The following is an 18300-nucleotide window of genomic DNA, read 5'->3' on the forward strand; positions in this document are numbered from 1 at the left end:
GTTCAAAAAAAGCGAAAAACGGGTGCAACACGAGGACTTCCCAGGAGGTCACCCATCCTAGTACTGCTCTCGCCCAAGCACGTTTAACTTCGGAGTTCTGATGGGATCCGGTGCATTAGTGCTGGTATGATCGCACCCGTCATACCTTGCACGATCATCGCATATATCCGCTGCCTTGCAACTCATTCAACCAAAATAAAAACTATCTTTAAAAGTACGTTTTGGTCCCTGAACTTTTTCCATATTTCCCGTTTGGTCCCTGAATTGCAATTCATCGTTACTCGTTACTCGTTCTGTTTGTCTCTCGGCGATAGTAATAATAGAAAAAACGCAGTTCAAAAAAAAGCGAAAAAGGGGTGCAACACGAGGACTTCCCAGGAGGTCACCCATCCTAGTACTGCTCTCGCCCAAGCACGTTTGACTTCGGAGTTCTGATGGGATCCGGTGCATTAGTGCTGGTATGATCGCACCCGTCATACCTTGCACGATCATCGCATATATCCGCTGCCTTGCAACTCATTCAACCAAAATAAAAGCTATCTTTAAAAGTACGTTTTGGTCCCTGAACTTTTTCCATATTTCCCGTTTGGTCCCTGAATTGCAATTCATCGTTACTCGTTACTCGTTACTCGTTCTGTTTGTCTCTCGGCGATAGTAATAATAGAAAAAACGCAGTTCAAAAAAAGCGCAAAAGGGGTGCAACACGAGGACTTCCCAGGAGGTCACCCATCCTAGTACTGCTCTCGCCCAAGCACGTTTAACTTCGGAGTTCTGATGGGATCCGGTGCATTAGTGCTGGTATGATCGCACCCGTCATACCTTGCACGATCATCGCATATATCCGCTGCCTTGCAACTCATTCAACCAAAATAAAACCTATCTTTAAAAGTACGTTTTGGTCCCTGAACTTTTTCCATATTTCCCGTTTGGTCCCTGAATTGCAATTCATCGTTACTCGTTACTCGTTCTGTTTGTCTCTCGGCGATAGTAATAATAGAAAAAACGCAGTTCAAAAAAAGCGAAAAAGGGGTGCAACACGAGGACTTCCCAGGAGGTCACCCATCCTAGTACTGCTCTCGCCCAAGCACGTTTAACTTCGGAGTTCTGATGGGATCCGGTGCATTAGTGCTGGTATGATCGCACCCGTCATACCTTGCACGATCATCGCATATATCCGCTGCCTTGCAACTCATTCAACCAAAATAAAAACTATCTTTAAAAGTACGTTTTGGTCCCTGAACTTTTTCCATATTTCCCGTTTGGTCCCTGAATTGCAATTCATCGTTACTCGTTACTCGTTACTCGTTCTGTTTGTCTCTCGGCGATAGTAATAATAGAAAAAACGCAGTTCAAAAAAAGCGAAAAAGGGGTGCAACACGAGGACTTCCCAGGAGGTCACCCATCCTAGTACTGCTCTCGCCCAAGCACGTTTGACTTCGGAGTTCTGATGGGATCCGGTGCATTAGTGCTGGTATGATCGCACCCGTCATACCTTGCACGATCATCGCATATATCCGCTGCCTTGCAACTCATTCAACCAAAATAAAAACTATCTTTAAAAGTACGTTTTGGTCCCTGATTTTTTCCATATTTCCCGTTTGGTCCCTGAATTGCAATTCATCGTTACTCGTTACTCGTTACTCGTTCTGTTTGTCTCTCGGCGATAGTAATAATAGAAAAAACGCAGTTCAAAAAAAGCGAAAAAAGGGTGCAACACGAGGACTTCCCAGGAGGTCACCCATCCTAGTACTGCTCTCGCCCAAGCACGTTTAACTTCGGAGTTCTGATGGGATCCGGTGCATTAGTGCTGGTATGATCGCACCCGTCATACCTTGCACGATCATCGCATATATCCGCTGCCTTGCAACTCATTCAACCAAAATAAAAACTATCTTTAAAAGTACGTTTTGGTCCCTGAACTTTTTCCATATTTCCCGTTTGGTCCCTGAATTGCAATTCATCGTTACTCGTTACTCGTTCTGTTTGTCTCTCGGCGATAGTAATAATAGAAAAAACGCAGTTCAAAAAAAGCGAAAAAGGGGTGCAACACGAGGACTTCCCAGGAGGTCACCCATCCTAGTACTGCTCTCGCCCAAGCACGTTTATCTTCGGAGTTCTGATGGGATCCGGTGCATTAGTGCTGGTATGATCGCACCCGTCATACCTTGCACGATCATCGCATATATCCGCTGCCTTGCAACTCATTCAACCAAAATAAAAGCTATCATTAAAAGTACGTTTTGGTCCCTGAACTTTTTCCATATTTCCCGTTTGGTCCCTGAATTGCAATTCATCGTTACTCGTTACTCGTTCTGTTTGTCTCTCGGCGATAGTAATAATAGAAAAAACGCAGTTCAAAAAAAGCGAAAAAGGGGTGCAACACGAGGACTTCCCAGGAGGTCACCCATCCTAGTACTGCTCTCGCCCAAGCACGTTTAACTTCGGAGTTCTGATGGGATCCGGTGCATTAGTGCTGGTATGATCGCACCCGTCATACCTTGCACGATCATCGCATATATCCGCTGCCTTGCAACTCATTCAACCAAAATAAAAACTATCTTTAAAAGTACGTTTTGGTCCCTGAACTTTTTCCATATTTCCCGTTTGGTCCCTGAATTGCAATTCATCGTTACTCGTTACTCGTTCTGTTTGTCTCTCGGCGATAGTAATAATAGAAAAAACGCAGTTCAAAAAAAGCGAAAAGGGGTGCAACACGAGGACTTCCCAGGAGGTCACCCATCCTAGTACTGCTCTCGCCCAAGCACGTTTAACTTCGGAGTTCTGATGGGATCTGGTGCATTAGTGCTGGTATGATCGCACCCGTCATACCTTGCACGATCATCGCATATATCCGCTGCCTTGCAACTCATTCAACCAAAATAAAAGCTATCTTTAAAAGTACGTTTTGGTCCCTGAACTTTTTCCATATTTCCCGTTTGGTCCCTGAATTGCAATTCATCGTTACTCGTTACTCGTTACTCGTTCTGTTTGTCTCTCGGCGATAGTAATAATAGAAAAAACGCAGTTCAAAAAAAGCGCAAAAGGGGTGCAACACGAGGACTTCCCAGGAGGTCACCCATCCTAGTACTGCTCTCGCCCAAGCACGTTTGACTTCGGAGTTCTGATGGGATCCGGTGCATTAGTGCTGGTATGATCGCACCCGTCATACCTTGCACGATCATCGCATATATCCGCTGCCTTGCAACTCATTCAACCAAAATAAAAACTATCTTTAAAAGTACGTTTTGGTCCCTGAACTTTTTCCATATTTCCCGTTTGGTCCCTGAATTGCAATTCATCGTTAGTCGTTACTCGTTCTGTTTGTCTCTCGGCGATAGTAATAATAGAAAAAACGCAGTTCAAAAAAAGCGAAAAAGGGGTGCAACACGAGGACTTCCCAGGAGGTCACCCATCCTAGTACTGCTCTCGCCCAAGCACGTTTGACTTCGGAGTTCTGATGGGTTCTGGTGCATTAGTGCTGGTATGATCGCACCCGTCATACCTTGCACGATCATCGCATATATCCGCTGCCTTGCAACTCATTGAACCAAAATAAAAACTATCTTTAAAAGTACGTTTTGGTCCCTGAACTTTTTCCATATTTCCCGTTTGGTCCCTGAATTGCAATTCATCGTTACTCGTTACTCGTTCTGTTTGTCTCTCGGGGATAGTAATAATAGAAAAAACGCAGTTCAAAAAAAGCGAAAAAGGGGTGCAACACGAGGACTTCCCAGAAGGTCACCCATCCTAGTACTGCTCTCGCCCAAGCACGTTTAACTTCGGAGTTCTGATGGGATCCGGTGCATTAGTGCTGGTATGATCGCACCCGTCATACCTTGCACGATCATCGCATATATCCGCTGCCTTGCAACTCATTCAACCAAAATAAAAACTATCTTTAAAAGTACGTTTTGGTCCCTGAACTTTTTCCATATTTCCCGTTTGGTCCCTGAATTGCAATTCATCGTTACTCGTTACTCGTTCTGTTTGTCTCTCGGCGATAGTAATAATAGAAAAAACGCAGTTCAAAAAAAAGCGAAAAAGGGGTGCAACACGAGGACTTCCCAGGAGGTCACCCATCCTAGTACTGCTCTCGCCCAAGCACGTTTGACTTCGGAGTTCTGATGGGATCCGGTGCATTAGTGCTGGTATGATCGCACCCGTCATACCTTGCACGATCATCGCATATATCCGCTGCCTTGCAACTCATTCAACCAAAATAAAAACTATCTTTAAAAGTACGTTTTGGTCCCTGAACTTTTTCCATATTTCCCGTTTGGTCCCTGAATTGCAATTCATCGTTACTCGTTACTCGTTCTGTTTGTCTCTCGGCGATAGTAATAATAGAAAAAACGCAGTTCAAAAAAAGCGAAAAAGGGGTGCAACACGAGGACTTCCCAGGAGGTCACCCATCCTAGTACTGCTCTCGCCCAAGCACGTTTATCTTCGGAGTTCTGATGGGATCCGGTGCATTAGTGCTGGTATGATCGCACCCGTCATACCTTGCACGATCATCGCATATATCCGCTGCCTTGCAACTCATTCAACCAAAATAAAAGCTATCATTAAAAGTACGTTTTGGTCCCTGAACTTTTTCCATATTTCCCGTTTGGTCCCTGAATTGCAATTCATCGTTACTCGTTACTCGTTCTGTTTGTCTCTCGGCGATAGTAATAATAGAAAAAACGCAGTTCAAAAAAAGCGAAAAAGGGGTGCAACACGAGGACTTCCCAGGAGGTCACCCATCCTAGTACTGCTCTCGCCCAAGCACGTTTAACTTCGGAGTTCTGATGGGATCCGGTGCATTAGTGCTGGTATGATCGCACCCGTCATACCTTGCACGATCATCGCATATATCCGCTGCCTTGCAACTCATTCAACCAAAATAAAAACTATCTTTAAAAGTACGTTTTGGTCCCTGAACTTTTTCCATATTTCCCGTTTGGTCCCTGAATTGCAATTCATCGTTACTCGTTACTCGTTCTGTTTGTCTCTCGGCGATAGTAATAATAGAAAAAACGCAGTTCAAAAAAAGCGAAAAAGGGGTGCAACACGAGGACTTCCCAGGAGGTCACCCATCCTAGTACTGCTCTCGCCCAAGCACGTTTAACTTCGGAGTTCTGATGGGATCCGGTGCATTAGTGCTGGTATGATCGCACCCGTCATACCTTGCACGATCATCGCATATATCCGCTGCCTTGCAACTCATTCAACCAAAATAAAAACTATCTTTAAAAGTACGTTTTGGTCCCTGAACTTTTTCCATATTTCCCGTTTGGTCCCTGAATTGCAATTCATCGTTACTCGTTACTCGTTCTGTTTGTCTCTCGGCGATAGTAATAATAGAAAAAACGCAGTTCAAAAAAAAGCGAAAAAGGGGTGCAACACGAGGACTTCCCAGGAGGTCACCCATCCTAGTACTGCTCTCGCCCAAGCACGTTTGACTTCGGAGTTCTGATGGGATCCGGTGCATTAGTGCTGGTATGATCGCACCCGTCATACCTTGCACGATCATCGCATATATCCGCTGCCTTGCAACTCATTCAACCAAAATAAAAGCTATCTTTAAAAGTACGTTTTGGTCCCTGAACTTTTTCCATATTTCCCGTTTGGTCCCTGAATTGCAATTCATCGTTACTCGTTACTCGTTACTCGTTCTGTTTGTCTCTCGGCGATAGTAATAATAGAAAAAACGCAGTTCAAAAAAAGCGCAAAAGGGGTGCAACACGAGGACTTCCCAGGAGGTCACCCATCCTAGTACTGCTCTCGCCCAAGCACGTTTGACTTCGGAGTTCTGATGGGATCCGGTGCATTAGTGCTGGTATGATCGCACCCGTCATACCTTGCACGATCATCGCATATATCCGCTGCCTTGCAACTCATTCAACCAAAATAAAAACTATCTTTAAAAGTACGTTTTGGTCCCTGAACTTTTTCCATATTTCCCGTTTGGTCCCTGAATTGCAATTCATCGTTACTCGTTACTCGTTCTGTTTGTCTCTCGGCGATAGTAATAATAGAAAAAACGCAGTTCAAAAAAAGCGAAAAAGGGGTGCAACACGAGGACTTCCCAGGAGGTCACCCATCCTAGTACTGCTCTCGCCCAAGCACGTTTAACTTCGGAGTTCTGATGGGATCCGGTGCATTAGTGCTGGTATGATCGCACCCGTCATACCTTGCACGATCATCGCATATATCCGCTGCCTTGCAACTCATTCAACCAAAATAAAAACTATCTTTAAAAGTACGTTTTGGTCCCTGAACTTTTTCCATATTTCCCGTTTGGTCCCTGAATTGCAATTCATCGTTACTCGTTACTCGTTACTCGTTCTGTTTGTCTCTCGGCGATAGTAATAATAGAAAAAACGCAGTTCAAAAAAAGCGAAAAAGGGGTGCAACACGAGGACTTCCCAGGAGGTCACCCATCCTAGTACTGCTCTCGCCCAAGCACGTTTGACTTCGGAGTTCTGATGGGATCCGGTGCATTAGTGCTGGTATGATCGCACCCGTCATACCTTGCACGATCATCGCATATATCCGCTGCCTTGCAACTCATTCAACCAAAATAAAAACTATCTTTAAAAGTACGTTTTGGTCCCTGATTTTTTCCATATTTCCCGTTTGGTCCCTGAATTGCAATTCATCGTTACTCGTTACTCGTTACTCGTTCTGTTTGTCTCTCGGCGATAGTAATAATAGAAAAAACGCAGTTCAAAAAAAGCGAAAAAAGGGTGCAACACGAGGACTTCCCAGGAGGTCACCCATCCTAGTACTGCTCTCGCCCAAGCACGTTTAACTTCGGAGTTCTGATGGGATCCGGTGCATTAGTGCTGGTATGATCGCACCCGTCATACCTTGCACGATCATCGCATATATCCGCTGCCTTGCAACTCATTCAACCAAAATAAAAACTATCTTTAAAAGTACGTTTTGGTCCCTGAACTTTTTCCATATTTCCCGTTTGGTCCCTGAATTGCAATTCATCGTTACTCGTTACTCGTTCTGTTTGTCTCTCGGCGATAGTAATAATAGAAAAAACGCAGTTCAAAAAAAGCGAAAAAGGGGTGCAACACGAGGACTTCCCAGGAGGTCACCCATCCTAGTACTGCTCTCGCCCAAGCACGTTTATCTTCGGAGTTCTGATGGGATCCGGTGCATTAGTGCTGGTATGATCGCACCCGTCATACCTTGCACGATCATCGCATATATCCGCTGCCTTGCAACTCATTCAACCAAAATAAAAGCTATCATTAAAAGTACGTTTTGGTCCCTGAACTTTTTCCATATTTCCCGTTTGGTCCCTGAATTGCAATTCATCGTTACTCGTTACTCGTTCTGTTTGTCTCTCGGCGATAGTAATAATAGAAAAAACGCAGTTCAAAAAAAGCGAAAAAGGGGTGCAACACGAGGACTTCCCAGGAGGTCACCCATCCTAGTACTGCTCTCGCCCAAGCACGTTTAACTTCGGAGTTCTGATGGGATCCGGTGCATTAGTGCTGGTATGATCGCACCCGTCATACCTTGCACGATCATCGCATATATCCGCTGCCTTGCAACTCATTCAACCAAAATAAAAACTATCTTTAAAAGTACGTTTTGGTCCCTGAACGTTTTCCATATTTCCCGTTTGGTCCCTGAATTGCAATTCATCGTTACTCGTTACTCGTTCTGTTTGTCTCTCGGCGATAGTAATAATAGAAAAAACGCAGTTCAAAAAAAGCGAAAAGGGGTGCAACACGAGGACTTCCCAGGAGGTCACCCATCCTAGTACTGCTCTCGCCCAAGCACGTTTAACTTCGGAGTTCTGATGGGATCTGGTGCATTAGTGCTGGTATGATCGCACCCGTCATACCTTGCACGATCATCGCATATATCCGCTGCCTTGCAACTCATTCAACCAAAATAAAAGCTATCTTTAAAAGTACGTTTTGGTCCCTGAACTTTTTCCATATTTCCCGTTTGGTCCCTGAATTGCAATTCATCGTTACTCGTTACTCGTTACTCGTTCTGTTTGTCTCTCGGCGATAGTAATAATAGAAAAAACGCAGTTCAAAAAAAGCGCAAAAGGGGTGCAACACGAGGACTTCCCAGGAGGTCACCCATCCTAGTACTGCTCTCGCCCAAGCACGTTTGACTTCGGAGTTCTGATGGGATCCGGTGCATTAGTGCTGGTATGATCGCACCCGTCATACCTTGCACGATCATCGCATATATCCGCTGCCTTGCAACTCATTCAACCAAAATAAAAACTATCTTTAAAAGTACGTTTTGGTCCCTGAACTTTTTCCATATTTCCCGTTTGGTCCCTGAATTGCAATTCATCGTTAGTCGTTACTCGTTCTGTTTGTCTCTCGGCGATAGTAATAATAGAAAAAACGCAGTTCAAAAAAAGCGAAAAAGGGGTGCAACACGAGGACTTCCCAGGAGGTCACCCATCCTAGTACTGCTCTCGCCCAAGCACGTTTGACTTCGGAGTTCTGATGGGTTCTGGTGCATTAGTGCTGGTATGATCGCACCCGTCATACCTTGCACGATCATCGCATATATCCGCTGCCTTGCAACTCATTGAACCAAAATAAAAACTATCTTTAAAAGTACGTTTTGGTCCCTGAACTTTTTCCATATTTCCCGTTTGGTCCCTGAATTGCAATTCATCGTTACTCGTTACTCGTTCTGTTTGTCTCTCGGGGATAGTAATAATAGAAAAAACGCAGTTCAAAAAAAGCGAAAAAGGGGTGCAACACGAGGACTTCCCAGAAGGTCACCCATCCTAGTACTGCTCTCGCCCAAGCACGTTTAACTTCGGAGTTCTGATGGGATCCGGTGCATTAGTGCTGGTATGATCGCACCCGTCATACCTTGCACGATCATCGCATATATCCGCTGCCTTGCAACTCATTCAACCAAAATAAAAACTATCTTTAAAAGTACGTTTTGGTCCCTGAACTTTTTCCATATTTCCCGTTTGGTCCCTGAATTGCAATTCATCGTTACTCGTTACTCGTTCTGTTTGTCTCTCGGCGATAGTAATAATAGAAAAAACGCAGTTCAAAAAAAAGCGAAAAAGGGGTGCAACACGAGGACTTCCCAGGAGGTCACCCATCCTAGTACTGCTCTCGCCCAAGCACGTTTAACTTCGGAGTTCTGATGGGATCCGGTGCATTAGTGCTGGTATGATCGCACCCGTCATACCTTGCACGATCATCGCATATATCCGCTGCCTTGCAACTCATTCAACCAAAATAAAAACTATCTTTAAAAGTACGTTTTGGTCCCTGAACTTTTTCCATATTTCCCGTTTGGTCCCTGAATTGCAATTCATCGTTACTCGTTACTCGTTCTGTTTGTCTCTCGGCGATAGTAATAATAGAAAAAACGCAGTTCAAAAAAAGCGAAAAAGGGGTGCAACACGAGGACTTCCCAGGAGGTCACCCATCCTAGTACTGCTCTCGCCCAAGCACGTTTATCTTCGGAGTTCTGATGGGATCCGGTGCATTAGTGCTGGTATGATCGCACCCGTCATACCTTGCACGATCATCGCATATATCCGCTGCCTTGCAACTCATTCAACCAAAATAAAAGCTATCATTAAAAGTACGTTTTGGTCCCTGAACTTTTTCCATATTTCCCGTTTGGTCCCTGAATTGCAATTCATCGTTACTCGTTACTCGTTCTGTTTGTCTCTCGGCGATAGTAATAATAGAAAAAACGCAGTTCAAAAAAAGCGAAAAAGGGGTGCAACACGAGGACTTCCCAGGAGGTCACCCATCCTAGTACTGCTCTCGCCCAAGCACGTTTAACTTCGGAGTTCTGATGGGATCCGGTGCATTAGTGCTGGTATGATCGCACCCGTCATACCTTGCACGATCATCGCATATATCCGCTGCCTTGCAACTCATTCAACCAAAATAAAAACTATCTTTAAAAGTACGTTTTGGTCCCTGAACTTTTTCCATATTTCCCGTTTGGTCCCTGAATTGCAATTCATCGTTACTCGTTACTCGTTCTGTTTGTCTCTCGGCGATAGTAATAATAGAAAAAACGCAGTTCAAAAAAAGCGAAAAAGGGGTGCAACACGAGGACTTCCCAGGAGGTCACCCATCCTAGTACTGCTCTCGCCCAAGCACGTTTAACTTCGGAGTTCTGATGGGATCCGGTGCATTAGTGCTGGTATGATCGCACCCGTCATACCTTGCACGATCATCGCATATATCCGCTGCCTTGCAACTCATTCAACCAAAATAAAAACTATCTTTAAAAGTACGTTTTGGTCCCTGAACTTTTTCCATATTTTCCGTTTGGTCCCTGAATTGCAATTCATCGTTACTCGTTACTCGTTCTGTTTGTCTCTCGGCGATAGTAATAATAGAAAAAACGCAGTTCAAAAAAAGCGAAAAAGGGGTGCAACACGAGGACTTCCCAGGAGGTCACCCATCCTAGTACTGCTCTCGCCCAAGCACGTTTATCTTCGGAGTTCTGATGGGATCCGGTGCATTAGTGCTGGTATGATCGCACCCGTCATACCTTGCACGATCATCGCATATATCCGCTGCCTTGCAACTCATTCAACCAAAATAAAAGCTATCATTAAAAGTACGTTTTGGTCCCTGAACTTTTTCCATATTTCCCGTTTGGTCCCTGAATTGCAATTCATCGTTACTCGTTACTCGTTCTGTTTGTCTCTCGGCGATAGTAATAATAGAAAAAACGCAGTTCAAAAAAAGCGAAAAAGGGGTGCAACACGAGGACTTCCCAGGAGGTCACCCATCCTAGTACTGCTCTCGCCCAAGCACGTTTAACTTCGGAGTTCTGATGGGATCCGGTGCATTAGTGCTGGTATGATCGCACCCGTCATACCTTGCACGATCATCGCATATATCCGCTGCCTTGCAACTCATTCAACCAAAATAAAAACTATCTTTAAAAGTACGTTTTGGTCCCTGAACTTTTTCCATATTTCCCGTTTGGTCCCTGAATTGCAATTCATCGTTACTCGTTACTCGTTCTGTTTGTCTCTCGGCGATAGTAATAATAGAAAAAACGCAGTTCAAAAAAAGCGAAAAAGGGGTGCAACACGAGGACTTCCCAGGAGGTCACCCATCCTAGTACTGCTCTCGCCCAAGCACGTTTAACTTCGGAGTTCTGATGGGATCCGGTGCATTAGTGCTGGTATGATCACACCCGTCATACCTTGCACGATCATCGCATATATCCGCTGCCTTGCAACTCATTCAACCAAAATAAAAACTATCTTTAAAAGTACGTTTTGGTCCCTGAACTTTTTCCATATTTCCCGTTTGGTCCCTGAATTGCAATTCATCGTTACTCGTTACTCGTTCTGTTTGTCTCTCGGCGATAGTAATAATAGAAAAAACGCAGTTCAAAAAAAGCGAAAAAGGGGTGCAACACGAGGACTTCCCAGGAGGTCACCCATCCTAGTACTGCTCTCGCCCAAGCACGTTTATCTTCGGAGTTCTGATGGGATCCGGTGCATTAGTGCTGGTATGATCGCACCCGTCATACCTTGCACGATCATCGCATATATCCGCTGCCTTGCAACTCATTCAACCAAAATAAAAGCTATCATTAAAAGTACGTTTTGGTCCCTGAACTTTTTCCATATTTCCCGTTTGGTCCCTGAATTGCAATTCATCGTTACTCGTTACTCGTTCTGTTTGTCTCTCGGCGATAGTAATAATAGAAAAAACGCAGTTCAAAAAAAGCGAAAAAGGGGTGCAACACGAGGACTTCCCAGGAGGTCACCCATCCTAGTACTGCTCTCGCCCAAGCACGTTTAACTTCGGAGTTCTGATGGGATCCGGTGCATTAGTGCTGGTATGATCGCACCCGTCATACCTTGCACGATCATCGCATATATCCGCTGCCTTGCAACTCATTCAACCAAAATAAAAACTATCTTTAAAAGTACGTTTTGGTCCCTGAACTTTTTCCATATTTCCCGTTTGGTCCCTGAATTGCAATTCATCGTTACTCGTTACTCGTTCTGTTTGTCTCTCGGCGATAGTAATAATAGAAAAAACGCGGTTCAAAAAAAGCGAAAAAGGGGTGCAACACGAGGACTTCCCAGGAGGTCACCCATCCTAGTACTGCTCTCGCCCAAGCACGTTTAACTTCGGAGTTCTGATGGGATCCGGTGCATTAGTGCTGGTATGATCGCACCCGTCATACCTTGCACGATCATCGCATATATCCGCTGCCTTGCAACTCATTCAACCAAAATAAAAACTATCTTTAAAAGTACGTTTTGGTCCCTGATTTTTTCCATATTTCCCGTTTGGTCCCTGAATTGCAATTCATCGTTACTCGTTACTCGTTACTCGTTCTGTTTGTCTCTCGGCGATAGTAATAATAGAAAAAACGCAGTTCAAAAAAAGCGAAAAAAGGGTGCAACACGAGGACTTCCCAGGAGGTCACCCATCCTAGTACTGCTCTCGCCCAAGCACGTTTAACTTCGGAGTTCTGATGGGATCCGGTGCATTAGTGCTGGTATGATCGCACCCGTCATACCTTGCACGATCATCGCATATATCCGCTGCCTTGCAACTCATTCAACCAAAATAAAAACTATCTTTAAAAGTACGTTTTGGTCCCTGAACTTTTTCCATATTTCCCGTTTGGTCCCTGAATTGCAATTCATCGTTACTCGTTACTCGTTCTGTTTGTCTCTCGGCGATAGTAATAATAGAAAAAACGCAGTTCAAAAAAAGCGAAAAAGGGGTGCAACACGAGGACTTCCCAGGAGGTCACCCATCCTAGTACTGCTCTCGCCCAAGCACGTTTATCTTCGGAGTTCTGATGGGATCCGGTGCATTAGTGCTGGTATGATCGCACCCGTCATACCTTGCACGATCATCGCATATATCCGCTGCCTTGCAACTCATTCAACCAAAATAAAAGCTATCATTAAAAGTACGTTTTGGTCCCTGAACTTTTTCCATATTTCCCGTTTGGTCCCTGAATTGCAATTCATCGTTACTCGTTACTCGTTCTGTTTGTCTCTCGGCGATAGTAATAATAGAAAAAACGCAGTTCAAAAAAAGCGAAAAAGGGGTGCAACACGAGGACTTCCCAGGAGGTCACCCATCCTAGTACTGCTCTCGCCCAAGCACGTTTAACTTCGGAGTTCTGATGGGATCCGGTGCATTAGTGCTGGTATGATCGCACCCGTCATACCTTGCACGATCATCGCATATATCCGCTGCCTTGCAACTCATTCAACCAAAATAAAAACTATCTTTAAAAGTACGTTTTGGTCCCTGAACTTTTTCCATATTTCCCGTTTGGTCCCTGAATTGCAATTCATCGTTACTCGTTACTCGTTCTGTTTGTCTCTCGGCGATAGTAATAATAGAAAAAACGCAGTTCAAAAAAAGCGAAAAGGGGTGCAACACGAGGACTTCCCAGGAGGTCACCCATCCTAGTACTGCTCTCGCCCAAGCACGTTTAACTTCGGAGTTCTGATGGGATCTGGTGCATTAGTGCTGGTATGATCGCACCCGTCATACCTTGCACGATCATCGCATATATCCGCTGCCTTGCAACTCATTCAACCAAAATAAAAGCTATCTTTAAAAGTACGTTTTGGTCCCTGAACTTTTTCCATATTTCCCGTTTGGTCCCTGAATTGCAATTCATCGTTACTCGTTACTCGTTACTCGTTCTGTTTGTCTCTCGGCGATAGTAATAATAGAAAAAACGCAGTTCAAAAAAAGCGCAAAAGGGGTGCAACACGAGGACTTCCCAGGAGGTCACCCATCCTAGTACTGCTCTCGCCCAAGCACGTTTGACTTCGGAGTTCTGATGGGATCCGGTGCATTAGTGCTGGTATGATCGCACCCGTCATACCTTGCACGATCATCGCATATATCCGCTGCCTTGCAACTCATTCAACCAAAATAAAAACTATCTTTAAAAGTACGTTTTGGTCCCTGAACTTTTTCCATATTTCCCGTTTGGTCCCTGAATTGCAATTCATCGTTAGTCGTTACTCGTTCTGTTTGTCTCTCGGCGATAGTAATAATAGAAAAAACGCAGTTCAAAAAAAGCGAAAAAGGGGTGCAACACGAGGACTTCCCAGGAGGTCACCCATCCTAGTACTGCTCTCGCCCAAGCACGTTTGACTTCGGAGTTCTGATGGGTTCTGGTGCATTAGTGCTGGTATGATCGCACCCGTCATACCTTGCACGATCATCGCATATATCCGCTGCCTTGCAACTCATTGAACCAAAATAAAAACTATCTTTAAAAGTACGTTTTGGTCCCTGAACTTTTTCCATATTTCCCGTTTGGTCCCTGAATTGCAATTCATCGTTACTCGTTACTCGTTCTGTTTGTCTCTCGGGGATAGTAATAATAGAAAAAACGCAGTTCAAAAAAAGCGAAAAAGGGGTGCAACACGAGGACTTCCCAGAAGGTCACCCATCCTAGTACTGCTCTCGCCCAAGCACGTTTAACTTCGGAGTTCTGATGGGATCCGGTGCATTAGTGCTGGTATGATCGCACCCGTCATACCTTGCACGATCATCGCATATATCCGCTGCCTTGCAACTCATTCAACCAAAATAAAAACTATCTTTAAAAGTACGTTTTGGTCCCTGAACTTTTTCCATATTTCCCGTTTGGTCCCTGAATTGCAATTCATCGTTACTCGTTACTCGTTCTGTTTGTCTCTCGGCGATAGTAATAATAGAAAAAACGCAGTTCAAAAAAAGCGAAAAACGGGTGCAACACGAGGACTTCCCAGGAGGTCACCCATCCTAGTACTGCTCTCGCCCAAGCACGTTTAACTTCGGAGTTCTGATGGGATCCGGTGCATTAGTGCTGGTATGATCGCACCCGTCATACCTTGCACGATCATCGCATATATCCGCTGCCTTGCAACTCATTCAACCAAAATAAAAACTATCTTTAAAAGTACGTTTTGGTCCCTGAACTTTTTCCATATTTCCCGTTTGGTCCCTGAATTGCAATTCATCGTTACTCGTTACTCGTTCTGTTTGTCTCTCGGCGATAGTAATAATAGAAAAAACGCAGTTCAAAAAAAGCGAAAAACGGGTGCAACACGAGGACTTCCCAGGAGGTCACCCATCCTAGTACTGCTCTCGCCCAAGCACGTTTATCTTCGGAGTTCTGATGGGATCCGGTGCATTAGTGCTGGTATGATCGCACCCGTCATACCTTGCACGATCATCGCATATATCCGCTGCCTTGCAACTCATTCAACCAAAATAAAAGCTATCATTAAAAGTACGTTTTGGTCCCTGAACTTTTTCCATATTTCCCGTTTGGTCCCTGAATTGCAATTCATCGTTACTCGTTACTCGTTCTGTTTGTCTCTCGGCGATAGTAATAATAGAAAAAACGCAGTTCAAAAAAAGCGAAAAAGGGGTGCAACACGAGGACTTCCCAGGAGGTCACCCATCCTAGTACTGCTCTCGCCCAAGCACGTTTAACTTCGGAGTTCTGATGGGATCCGGTGCATTAGTGCTGGTATGATCGCACCCGTCATACCTTGCACGATCATCGCATATATCCGCTGCCTTGCAACTCATTCAACCAAAATAAAAACTATCTTTAAAAGTACGTTTTGGTCCCTGAACTTTTTCCATATTTCCCGTTTGGTCCCTGAATTGCAATTCATCGTTACTCGTTACTCGTTCTGTTTGTCTCTCGGCGATAGTAATAATAGAAAAAACGCAGTTCAAAAAAAGCGAAAAGGGGTGCAACACGAGGACTTCCCAGGAGGTCACCCATCCTAGTACTGCTCTCGCCCAAGCACGTTTAACTTCGGAGTTCTGATGGGATCTGGTGCATTAGTGCTGGTATGATCGCACCCGTCATACCTTGCACGATCATCGCATATATCCGCTGCCTTGCAACTCATTCAACCAAAATAAAAGCTATCTTTAAAAGTACGTTTTGGTCCCTGAACTTTTTCCATATTTCCCGTTTGGTCCCTGAATTGCAATTCATCGTTACTCGTTACTCGTTACTCGTTCTGTTTGTCTCTCGGCGATAGTAATAATAGAAAAAACGCAGTTCAAAAAAAGCGCAAAAGGGGTGCAACACGAGGACTTCCCAGGAGGTCACCCATCCTAGTACTGCTCTCGCCCAAGCACGTTTGACTTCGGAGTTCTGATGGGATCCGGTGCATTAGTGCTGGTATGATCGCACCCGTCATACCTTGCACGATCATCGCATATATCCGCTGCCTTGCAACTCATTCAACCAAAATAAAAACTATCTTTAAAAGTACGTTTTGGTCCCTGAACTTTTTCCATATTTCCCGTTTGGTCCCTGAATTGCAATTCATCGTTAGTCGTTACTCGTTCTGTTTGTCTCTCGGCGATAGTAATAATAGAAAAAACGCAGTTCAAAAAAAGCGAAAAAGGGGTGCAACACGAGGACTTCCCAGGAGGTCACCCATCCTAGTACTGCTCTCGCCCAAGCACGTTTGACTTCGGAGTTCTGATGGGTTCTGGTGCATTAGTGCTGGTATGATCGCACCCGTCATACCTTGCACGATCATCGCATATATCCGCTGCCTTGCAACTCATTGAACCAAAATAAAAACTATCTTTAAAAGTACGTTTTGGTCCCTGAACTTTTTCCATATTTCCCGTTTGGTCCCTGAATTGCAATTCATCGTTACTCGTTACTCGTTCTGTTTGTCTCTCGGGGATAGTAATAATAGAAAAAACGCAGTTCAAAAAAAGCGAAAAAGGGGTGCAACACGAGGACTTCCCAGAAGGTCACCCATCCTAGTACTGCTCTCGCCCAAGCACGTTTAACTTCGGAGTTCTGATGGGATCCGGTGCATTAGTGCTGGTATGATCGCACCCGTCATACCTTGCACGATCATCGCATATATCCGCTGCCTTGCAACTCATTCAACCAAAATAAAAACTATCTTTAAAAGTACGTTTTGGTCCCTGAACTTTTTCCATATTTCCCGTTTGGTCCCTGAATTGCAATTCATCGTTACTCGTTACTCGTTCTGTTTGTCTCTCGGCGATAGTAATAATAGAAAAAACGCAGTTCAAAAAAAGCGAAAAACGGGTGCAACACGAGGACTTCCCAGGAGGTCACCCATCCTAGTACTGCTCTCGCCCAAGCACGTTTAACTTCGGAGTTCTGATGGGATCCGGTGCATTAGTGCTGGTATGATCGCACCCGTCATACCTTGCACGATCATCGCATATATCCGCTGCCGTGCAACTCATTCAACCAAAATAAAAACTATCTTTAAAAGTACGTTTTGGTCCCTGAACTTTTTCCATATTTCCCGTTTGGTCCCTGAATTGCAATTCATCGTTACTCGTTACTCGTTCTGTTTGTCTCTCGGCGATAGTAATAATAGAAAAAACGCAGTTCAAAAAAAGCGAAAAAGGGGTGCAACACGAGGACTTCCCAGGAGGTCACCCATCCTAGTACTGCTCTCGCCCAAGCACGTTTAACTTCGGAGTTCTGATGGGATCCGGTGCATTAGTGCTGGCATGATCGCACCCGTCATACCTTGCACGATCATCGCATATATCCGCTGCCTTGCAACTCATTCAACCAAAATAAAAGCTATCTTTAAAAGTACGTTTTGGTCCCTGAACTTTTTCCATATTTCCCGTTTGGTCCCTGAATTGCAATTCATCGTTACTCGTTACTCGTTCTGTTTGTCTCTCGGCGATAGTAATAATAGAAAAAACGCAGTTCAAAAAAAGCGAAAAACGGGTGCAACACGAGGACTTCCCAGGAGGTCACCCATCCTAGTACTGCTCTCGCCCAAGCACGTTTAACTTCGGAGTTCTGATGGGATCCGGTGCATTAGTGCTGGTATGATCGCACCCGTCATACCTTGCACGATCATCGCATATATCCGCTGCCTTGCAACTCATTCAACCAAAATAAAAGCTATCTTTAAAAGTACGTTTTGGTCCCTGAACTTTTTCCATATTTCCCGTTTGGTCCCTGAATTGCAATTCATCGTTACTCGTTACTCGTTCTGTTTGTCTCTCGGCGATAGTAATAATAGAAAAAACGCAGTTCAAAAAAAAGCGAAAAAGGGGTGCAACACGAGGACTTCCCAGGAGGTCACCCATCCTAGTACTGCTCTCGCCCAAGCACGTTTGACTTCGGAGTTCTGATGGGATCCGGTGCATTAGTGCTGGTATGATCGCACCCGTCATACCTTGCACGATCATCGCATATATCCGCTGCCTTGCAACTCATTCAACCAAAATAAAAACTATCTTTAAAAGTACGTTTTGGTCCCTGAACTTTTTCCAT

At 44.6% G+C, this 18300-nt stretch overlaps 55 non-coding genes across 55 annotated transcripts; all 55 read right to left on the reverse strand.

The window, feature by feature from the left end:
* Nucleotides 1-19: 19 nt before the first annotated feature.
* LOC126659388 (5S ribosomal RNA) lies at nucleotides 20-138 on the reverse strand. The gene has a single exon (XR_007634932.1). It is a non-coding gene; the product is annotated as a 5S ribosomal RNA (ribosomal RNA).
* A 215-nt stretch (nucleotides 139-353) lies between these two features.
* On the reverse strand, nucleotides 354-472 carry LOC126657920 (5S ribosomal RNA). Its single transcript, XR_007633529.1, has one exon. It is a non-coding gene; the product is annotated as a 5S ribosomal RNA (ribosomal RNA).
* Nucleotides 473-693: 221 nt separating this feature from the next.
* LOC126659146 (5S ribosomal RNA) lies at nucleotides 694-812 on the reverse strand. The gene has a single exon (XR_007634700.1). It is a non-coding gene; the product is annotated as a 5S ribosomal RNA (ribosomal RNA).
* A 214-nt stretch (nucleotides 813-1026) lies between these two features.
* LOC126659147 (5S ribosomal RNA) lies at nucleotides 1027-1145 on the reverse strand. The gene has a single exon (XR_007634701.1). It is a non-coding gene; the product is annotated as a 5S ribosomal RNA (ribosomal RNA).
* Nucleotides 1146-1366: 221 nt separating this feature from the next.
* Nucleotides 1367-1485, reverse strand: LOC126657921 (5S ribosomal RNA). Its single transcript, XR_007633530.1, has one exon. It is a non-coding gene; the product is annotated as a 5S ribosomal RNA (ribosomal RNA).
* Nucleotides 1486-1705: 220 nt separating this feature from the next.
* LOC126659316 (5S ribosomal RNA) lies at nucleotides 1706-1824 on the reverse strand. Its single transcript, XR_007634862.1, has one exon. It is a non-coding gene; the product is annotated as a 5S ribosomal RNA (ribosomal RNA).
* A 214-nt stretch (nucleotides 1825-2038) lies between these two features.
* Nucleotides 2039-2157, reverse strand: LOC126658198 (5S ribosomal RNA). Its single transcript, XR_007633795.1, has one exon. It is a non-coding gene; the product is annotated as a 5S ribosomal RNA (ribosomal RNA).
* A 214-nt stretch (nucleotides 2158-2371) lies between these two features.
* Nucleotides 2372-2490, reverse strand: LOC126659148 (5S ribosomal RNA). The gene has a single exon (XR_007634702.1). It is a non-coding gene; the product is annotated as a 5S ribosomal RNA (ribosomal RNA).
* Nucleotides 2491-2703: 213 nt separating this feature from the next.
* Nucleotides 2704-2822, reverse strand: LOC126658033 (5S ribosomal RNA). Its single transcript, XR_007633635.1, has one exon. It is a non-coding gene; the product is annotated as a 5S ribosomal RNA (ribosomal RNA).
* A 221-nt stretch (nucleotides 2823-3043) lies between these two features.
* Nucleotides 3044-3162, reverse strand: LOC126657922 (5S ribosomal RNA). The gene has a single exon (XR_007633531.1). It is a non-coding gene; the product is annotated as a 5S ribosomal RNA (ribosomal RNA).
* A 214-nt stretch (nucleotides 3163-3376) lies between these two features.
* Nucleotides 3377-3495, reverse strand: LOC126658644 (5S ribosomal RNA). Its single transcript, XR_007634224.1, has one exon. It is a non-coding gene; the product is annotated as a 5S ribosomal RNA (ribosomal RNA).
* A 214-nt stretch (nucleotides 3496-3709) lies between these two features.
* Nucleotides 3710-3828, reverse strand: LOC126659335 (5S ribosomal RNA). The gene has a single exon (XR_007634879.1). It is a non-coding gene; the product is annotated as a 5S ribosomal RNA (ribosomal RNA).
* Nucleotides 3829-4043: 215 nt separating this feature from the next.
* LOC126657924 (5S ribosomal RNA) lies at nucleotides 4044-4162 on the reverse strand. The gene has a single exon (XR_007633532.1). It is a non-coding gene; the product is annotated as a 5S ribosomal RNA (ribosomal RNA).
* A 214-nt stretch (nucleotides 4163-4376) lies between these two features.
* On the reverse strand, nucleotides 4377-4495 carry LOC126658199 (5S ribosomal RNA). Its single transcript, XR_007633796.1, has one exon. It is a non-coding gene; the product is annotated as a 5S ribosomal RNA (ribosomal RNA).
* A 214-nt stretch (nucleotides 4496-4709) lies between these two features.
* Nucleotides 4710-4828, reverse strand: LOC126659149 (5S ribosomal RNA). The gene has a single exon (XR_007634703.1). It is a non-coding gene; the product is annotated as a 5S ribosomal RNA (ribosomal RNA).
* A 214-nt stretch (nucleotides 4829-5042) lies between these two features.
* On the reverse strand, nucleotides 5043-5161 carry LOC126659150 (5S ribosomal RNA). Its single transcript, XR_007634704.1, has one exon. It is a non-coding gene; the product is annotated as a 5S ribosomal RNA (ribosomal RNA).
* A 215-nt stretch (nucleotides 5162-5376) lies between these two features.
* On the reverse strand, nucleotides 5377-5495 carry LOC126657925 (5S ribosomal RNA). Its single transcript, XR_007633533.1, has one exon. It is a non-coding gene; the product is annotated as a 5S ribosomal RNA (ribosomal RNA).
* Nucleotides 5496-5716: 221 nt separating this feature from the next.
* LOC126657926 (5S ribosomal RNA) lies at nucleotides 5717-5835 on the reverse strand. The gene has a single exon (XR_007633534.1). It is a non-coding gene; the product is annotated as a 5S ribosomal RNA (ribosomal RNA).
* Nucleotides 5836-6049: 214 nt separating this feature from the next.
* Nucleotides 6050-6168, reverse strand: LOC126659152 (5S ribosomal RNA). Its single transcript, XR_007634706.1, has one exon. It is a non-coding gene; the product is annotated as a 5S ribosomal RNA (ribosomal RNA).
* A 221-nt stretch (nucleotides 6169-6389) lies between these two features.
* LOC126657927 (5S ribosomal RNA) lies at nucleotides 6390-6508 on the reverse strand. Its single transcript, XR_007633535.1, has one exon. It is a non-coding gene; the product is annotated as a 5S ribosomal RNA (ribosomal RNA).
* Nucleotides 6509-6728: 220 nt separating this feature from the next.
* On the reverse strand, nucleotides 6729-6847 carry LOC126659318 (5S ribosomal RNA). The gene has a single exon (XR_007634863.1). It is a non-coding gene; the product is annotated as a 5S ribosomal RNA (ribosomal RNA).
* A 214-nt stretch (nucleotides 6848-7061) lies between these two features.
* LOC126658200 (5S ribosomal RNA) lies at nucleotides 7062-7180 on the reverse strand. The gene has a single exon (XR_007633797.1). It is a non-coding gene; the product is annotated as a 5S ribosomal RNA (ribosomal RNA).
* Nucleotides 7181-7394: 214 nt separating this feature from the next.
* On the reverse strand, nucleotides 7395-7513 carry LOC126659153 (5S ribosomal RNA). The gene has a single exon (XR_007634707.1). It is a non-coding gene; the product is annotated as a 5S ribosomal RNA (ribosomal RNA).
* A 213-nt stretch (nucleotides 7514-7726) lies between these two features.
* On the reverse strand, nucleotides 7727-7845 carry LOC126658034 (5S ribosomal RNA). Its single transcript, XR_007633636.1, has one exon. It is a non-coding gene; the product is annotated as a 5S ribosomal RNA (ribosomal RNA).
* Nucleotides 7846-8066: 221 nt separating this feature from the next.
* Nucleotides 8067-8185, reverse strand: LOC126657928 (5S ribosomal RNA). Its single transcript, XR_007633536.1, has one exon. It is a non-coding gene; the product is annotated as a 5S ribosomal RNA (ribosomal RNA).
* A 214-nt stretch (nucleotides 8186-8399) lies between these two features.
* Nucleotides 8400-8518, reverse strand: LOC126658645 (5S ribosomal RNA). Its single transcript, XR_007634225.1, has one exon. It is a non-coding gene; the product is annotated as a 5S ribosomal RNA (ribosomal RNA).
* Nucleotides 8519-8732: 214 nt separating this feature from the next.
* Nucleotides 8733-8851, reverse strand: LOC126659336 (5S ribosomal RNA). The gene has a single exon (XR_007634880.1). It is a non-coding gene; the product is annotated as a 5S ribosomal RNA (ribosomal RNA).
* Nucleotides 8852-9066: 215 nt separating this feature from the next.
* LOC126659154 (5S ribosomal RNA) lies at nucleotides 9067-9185 on the reverse strand. The gene has a single exon (XR_007634708.1). It is a non-coding gene; the product is annotated as a 5S ribosomal RNA (ribosomal RNA).
* A 214-nt stretch (nucleotides 9186-9399) lies between these two features.
* On the reverse strand, nucleotides 9400-9518 carry LOC126658202 (5S ribosomal RNA). The gene has a single exon (XR_007633798.1). It is a non-coding gene; the product is annotated as a 5S ribosomal RNA (ribosomal RNA).
* Nucleotides 9519-9732: 214 nt separating this feature from the next.
* Nucleotides 9733-9851, reverse strand: LOC126659155 (5S ribosomal RNA). Its single transcript, XR_007634709.1, has one exon. It is a non-coding gene; the product is annotated as a 5S ribosomal RNA (ribosomal RNA).
* A 214-nt stretch (nucleotides 9852-10065) lies between these two features.
* LOC126659156 (5S ribosomal RNA) lies at nucleotides 10066-10184 on the reverse strand. Its single transcript, XR_007634710.1, has one exon. It is a non-coding gene; the product is annotated as a 5S ribosomal RNA (ribosomal RNA).
* A 214-nt stretch (nucleotides 10185-10398) lies between these two features.
* On the reverse strand, nucleotides 10399-10517 carry LOC126658203 (5S ribosomal RNA). The gene has a single exon (XR_007633799.1). It is a non-coding gene; the product is annotated as a 5S ribosomal RNA (ribosomal RNA).
* Nucleotides 10518-10731: 214 nt separating this feature from the next.
* Nucleotides 10732-10850, reverse strand: LOC126659157 (5S ribosomal RNA). The gene has a single exon (XR_007634711.1). It is a non-coding gene; the product is annotated as a 5S ribosomal RNA (ribosomal RNA).
* Nucleotides 10851-11064: 214 nt separating this feature from the next.
* On the reverse strand, nucleotides 11065-11183 carry LOC126659354 (5S ribosomal RNA). Its single transcript, XR_007634898.1, has one exon. It is a non-coding gene; the product is annotated as a 5S ribosomal RNA (ribosomal RNA).
* A 214-nt stretch (nucleotides 11184-11397) lies between these two features.
* On the reverse strand, nucleotides 11398-11516 carry LOC126658204 (5S ribosomal RNA). The gene has a single exon (XR_007633800.1). It is a non-coding gene; the product is annotated as a 5S ribosomal RNA (ribosomal RNA).
* A 214-nt stretch (nucleotides 11517-11730) lies between these two features.
* On the reverse strand, nucleotides 11731-11849 carry LOC126659158 (5S ribosomal RNA). Its single transcript, XR_007634712.1, has one exon. It is a non-coding gene; the product is annotated as a 5S ribosomal RNA (ribosomal RNA).
* A 214-nt stretch (nucleotides 11850-12063) lies between these two features.
* LOC126659160 (5S ribosomal RNA) lies at nucleotides 12064-12182 on the reverse strand. The gene has a single exon (XR_007634713.1). It is a non-coding gene; the product is annotated as a 5S ribosomal RNA (ribosomal RNA).
* Nucleotides 12183-12402: 220 nt separating this feature from the next.
* LOC126659319 (5S ribosomal RNA) lies at nucleotides 12403-12521 on the reverse strand. Its single transcript, XR_007634864.1, has one exon. It is a non-coding gene; the product is annotated as a 5S ribosomal RNA (ribosomal RNA).
* A 214-nt stretch (nucleotides 12522-12735) lies between these two features.
* Nucleotides 12736-12854, reverse strand: LOC126658205 (5S ribosomal RNA). The gene has a single exon (XR_007633801.1). It is a non-coding gene; the product is annotated as a 5S ribosomal RNA (ribosomal RNA).
* Nucleotides 12855-13068: 214 nt separating this feature from the next.
* On the reverse strand, nucleotides 13069-13187 carry LOC126659161 (5S ribosomal RNA). The gene has a single exon (XR_007634714.1). It is a non-coding gene; the product is annotated as a 5S ribosomal RNA (ribosomal RNA).
* A 213-nt stretch (nucleotides 13188-13400) lies between these two features.
* Nucleotides 13401-13519, reverse strand: LOC126658036 (5S ribosomal RNA). The gene has a single exon (XR_007633638.1). It is a non-coding gene; the product is annotated as a 5S ribosomal RNA (ribosomal RNA).
* A 221-nt stretch (nucleotides 13520-13740) lies between these two features.
* LOC126657930 (5S ribosomal RNA) lies at nucleotides 13741-13859 on the reverse strand. The gene has a single exon (XR_007633538.1). It is a non-coding gene; the product is annotated as a 5S ribosomal RNA (ribosomal RNA).
* A 214-nt stretch (nucleotides 13860-14073) lies between these two features.
* LOC126658647 (5S ribosomal RNA) lies at nucleotides 14074-14192 on the reverse strand. The gene has a single exon (XR_007634227.1). It is a non-coding gene; the product is annotated as a 5S ribosomal RNA (ribosomal RNA).
* Nucleotides 14193-14406: 214 nt separating this feature from the next.
* On the reverse strand, nucleotides 14407-14525 carry LOC126659337 (5S ribosomal RNA). Its single transcript, XR_007634881.1, has one exon. It is a non-coding gene; the product is annotated as a 5S ribosomal RNA (ribosomal RNA).
* Nucleotides 14526-14739: 214 nt separating this feature from the next.
* LOC126659390 (5S ribosomal RNA) lies at nucleotides 14740-14858 on the reverse strand. The gene has a single exon (XR_007634933.1). It is a non-coding gene; the product is annotated as a 5S ribosomal RNA (ribosomal RNA).
* Nucleotides 14859-15072: 214 nt separating this feature from the next.
* On the reverse strand, nucleotides 15073-15191 carry LOC126658377 (5S ribosomal RNA). The gene has a single exon (XR_007633966.1). It is a non-coding gene; the product is annotated as a 5S ribosomal RNA (ribosomal RNA).
* A 214-nt stretch (nucleotides 15192-15405) lies between these two features.
* LOC126659162 (5S ribosomal RNA) lies at nucleotides 15406-15524 on the reverse strand. The gene has a single exon (XR_007634715.1). It is a non-coding gene; the product is annotated as a 5S ribosomal RNA (ribosomal RNA).
* A 213-nt stretch (nucleotides 15525-15737) lies between these two features.
* Nucleotides 15738-15856, reverse strand: LOC126658037 (5S ribosomal RNA). Its single transcript, XR_007633639.1, has one exon. It is a non-coding gene; the product is annotated as a 5S ribosomal RNA (ribosomal RNA).
* Nucleotides 15857-16077: 221 nt separating this feature from the next.
* On the reverse strand, nucleotides 16078-16196 carry LOC126657931 (5S ribosomal RNA). The gene has a single exon (XR_007633539.1). It is a non-coding gene; the product is annotated as a 5S ribosomal RNA (ribosomal RNA).
* Nucleotides 16197-16410: 214 nt separating this feature from the next.
* On the reverse strand, nucleotides 16411-16529 carry LOC126658648 (5S ribosomal RNA). The gene has a single exon (XR_007634228.1). It is a non-coding gene; the product is annotated as a 5S ribosomal RNA (ribosomal RNA).
* A 214-nt stretch (nucleotides 16530-16743) lies between these two features.
* On the reverse strand, nucleotides 16744-16862 carry LOC126659339 (5S ribosomal RNA). The gene has a single exon (XR_007634883.1). It is a non-coding gene; the product is annotated as a 5S ribosomal RNA (ribosomal RNA).
* Nucleotides 16863-17076: 214 nt separating this feature from the next.
* LOC126659391 (5S ribosomal RNA) lies at nucleotides 17077-17195 on the reverse strand. Its single transcript, XR_007634934.1, has one exon. It is a non-coding gene; the product is annotated as a 5S ribosomal RNA (ribosomal RNA).
* Nucleotides 17196-17409: 214 nt separating this feature from the next.
* Nucleotides 17410-17528, reverse strand: LOC126657955 (5S ribosomal RNA). The gene has a single exon (XR_007633561.1). It is a non-coding gene; the product is annotated as a 5S ribosomal RNA (ribosomal RNA).
* Nucleotides 17529-17742: 214 nt separating this feature from the next.
* LOC126659392 (5S ribosomal RNA) lies at nucleotides 17743-17861 on the reverse strand. Its single transcript, XR_007634935.1, has one exon. It is a non-coding gene; the product is annotated as a 5S ribosomal RNA (ribosomal RNA).
* Nucleotides 17862-18076: 215 nt separating this feature from the next.
* Nucleotides 18077-18195, reverse strand: LOC126657932 (5S ribosomal RNA). The gene has a single exon (XR_007633540.1). It is a non-coding gene; the product is annotated as a 5S ribosomal RNA (ribosomal RNA).
* Nucleotides 18196-18300: the final 105 nt, after the last annotated feature.

The sequence above is a fragment of the Mercurialis annua genome, linkage group LG7, assembly GCF_937616625.2.
Source record: "Mercurialis annua linkage group LG7, ddMerAnnu1.2, whole genome shotgun sequence".
NCBI lineage: Eukaryota > Viridiplantae > Streptophyta > Magnoliopsida > Malpighiales > Euphorbiaceae > Mercurialis > Mercurialis annua.